We start from the raw sequence: 3025 nt of genomic DNA, 5'->3' as shown, positions 1-3025 counted from the left end.
TGAATCTGCTCGGCTGGGCTCTCAGGTCCGCTCTGCTCCCTCGGGTCTGTTTCCAGTGCCAGCATCCAGACGAGGGAACAGTGGCCCCTTGGGTAGTTCTTTCTTGTGTTGGCTGGTACAAGAAAGTGGGAGGAGAGAGCGGGTGTAGCTTAGTGGTTGAGTGCCTGCTTCTGGTACATGAAGTCCTGGGTTCAATCCCTGGTACCTCCTTAAAAAAATAGAGAGTAGGGCAAACACAGAATGGTTTTCACACTCTGCCCAGGACTGGCGCCATCTCATACCTACACATTCTTCTGGTCAAAGGAAGTCTTACAGCCCCAAGTCAATGTGGGCTGGTCCTAAATTTTGAAGATATCACCCAGTCACGGGGGAAACTCCAGATGCTCCTTGTGGGCTGAACCGCCCCCTGCAGGCACCCCCAGCACCCGCTGAGAACACTTCTCAGTGCCTGGCACACAGCACGCACTCGATGAACACCCGGTGAATACGTGAACATTGCCAAGTTGCCCTCCAGCCCAACGGTCACAACTTTCTCAATGACAGGAATGTGCTACTGGCATTAGTTTAATGTCTTTTAAACATTAACCACTTCTTCCACACAAAAAGGTACCTCAATTTAAGTTTTTAATGTTAAGTTTGAGGTTTTGGGGTTTTTTTTTTTTTTTCATGCGTTTTGTGACAATTTCTTTGGGGGAGTTCTATATTCAAGTCTTTTGCTCATTTCCCTATGACAATTTTTCTTCCTTATTTAGAACGCGTGTCATAGACGGTGAACTTTTTTTTTCCAGTTTGCTTTTTAAATTTTTAAAGGATTTTTTGACAGAGGCAGACATTTCTAGTATCTATTCAGCCTCATCTCTCACCCCTCTCTTTCAGGACTTGCTTAAGTGAACATGTTTACGGGCAAGATAATGTTCCATGACATGGACATACTATAATGTAATAAGACAATCCCTTAGGAAGGGCTATTGACATGGTTTCCAGGTTTTGCTCTCATAACATGATGATGAAGATCTTTGTCCATAAGTCTAGAAGTGGAAATGACACATCCAAGGATATTTCTGAAATTCTTGATACATTTTGCCACCCTACTGAGGCCCCAGTCCCCATGTCCCATACCCCATATCCACCCTAGAGACCCCACTCCTCAGGCCCCTCCTCCCAGGCCACCTGCTCTGGAGCCTTTCTGGCTTGCCTCAATGGCAGCGACCAAGGTGAGAGGGTGAGAGCAGGTCAGAGGGGCGATGGATTCCCCAGAAAACCTCAGATGCTCCTTCTGCCTGGAATGCTTCTCTCTGAAATCTTCCTGTGGCACCTTCTAGTCATTTAGGTCTCCCCGAAATGGTACCTCACAGCCCTTTCCTGACCCCTTCATCTAAGAGCCCCAGCTCTCACTTTGCACTCCCCCCCCTTAATAGCACTTAGGTCTATGTGACAGTATCTTATTAATTTACATGTTTAATTTCTGCCAGTAATTATTTTGTCTTGTGTGCTGATTCTAGTATCTCCAGCACCAAGACCTGCTTCTGGCACAGAGACTAGTGCTTTTCAAATTGGCTGCTCTTTGCAATTACCAGTGGAGCTTTAAAAATCCAGTTACAACCCAAAACAAGAAATGTTGAAATACTAAATTACTTTAGCAAGAAAATGCTAGATATCATTTTCTCCATGAGGTGTAGAAAGGAGCAGATATCCTTAGGCATGCTTATTCATTGCTATGAAGTTTGGTTCTTGCTAAATTCTTTTTAATGTAGCTAATAGAGTATAGTTTGGGAAATTATGAAAATTATTAGAAAAAATTTTTTAAGATTTATTTTTTTATATCTTTCCCCTCCCTCCCCCAGTTGTCTGCTCTGTGTGTCTATTCACTGTGTGTTCTGTGACCGCTCCCATCCTTATCAGCGACACCAGGAATCCGTGTTTCTTTTTGCTGCATCATCTTGCTGTGTCAGCTCTCCGTGTGTGCGGCGCCATTCTTGGGCAGGCTGCGCTTTCTTTCGTGCTGGGCCACTCTTCTTATGGGACGCACTCCTTGTGTGTGGGACTCCCCTACACGGGGGACACCGCTGCATGGCACAGCACTCTTTGCGCGCTTTTATCAGCACTGCGCCTGGGCCAGCTCCACGCGGGTCAAGGAAGCCTGGGGTTTCAACCGCGGACCTCCCATGTGGTAGGCAGATGCCCTATCCACTGGGCCAAGTCTACTTCCCGGAAATTTTTAATAAAATTATTTTCTTGGAAAACTGTACTGGAGGAATCAGTCCAAGTGTATGCATATGTGTGTGTGCACACATGTATGTGAATGTGTGTGTTTTGGGTTGTGTTTTCCTTTCATTTAGCAGTAAAGAGATTAAGTCTGTTTATACTAGTGTACCTCCATTATTTTACTGTAGAAAAGTACTTGCTAACTATAGGATGGTGCCTTGTAAAATTTTACTACTTGAGACCAGCATACAAGTAAGAATTTTCAGGGGGAACTCATTTAACCTAAAGATCCTTAATTTGTATGTGGATTTTTTTTTTTTAGGTACTGGGCCAGGCATTGAACCTGGGACCTCGTATGTGGGAAGCCAGTGCTTAACCACTGAGCCACATCGGCTTCCTTGTTTATGGATTTTGAATTTTGTGTGCCATTGTGATTTATAAAGAAATAAGCAGAGAGTTTAAACTATAATGGAAACTATAATCCACACTTAGTAGCAATGCTGCAATATGTGTTCATCAATTATAACAAATGTACCACATTAATGAAGGATGTTGTTAATGTGGGAAAGTGTGGGAAGCATAGGGAATGGGGAATATGAGAATCCCCTACATTTTTTATGTAACATTTATGTAATCTAAGTATCTTTAAAAAGATAAAACATAATAAAAAACAAAACAAAAACAAAAAACCCATAAGACTGTACAACACAGTGAATTATATTGTAAATGATGGGCTATAGGTAGAACAATTAATTTAATATCCTTTCATCAATTGTAAGAAAGGTACCACACTAAGGTAAAGTGTTAATAATGGGGAAAT

This window comes from Dasypus novemcinctus, chromosome 7, assembly GCF_030445035.2.
Source record: "Dasypus novemcinctus isolate mDasNov1 chromosome 7, mDasNov1.1.hap2, whole genome shotgun sequence".
NCBI lineage: Eukaryota > Metazoa > Chordata > Mammalia > Cingulata > Dasypodidae > Dasypus > Dasypus novemcinctus.
The sequence above is the reverse complement of the archived record's forward strand: the minus strand, read 5'-3'. Positions refer to the sequence as shown.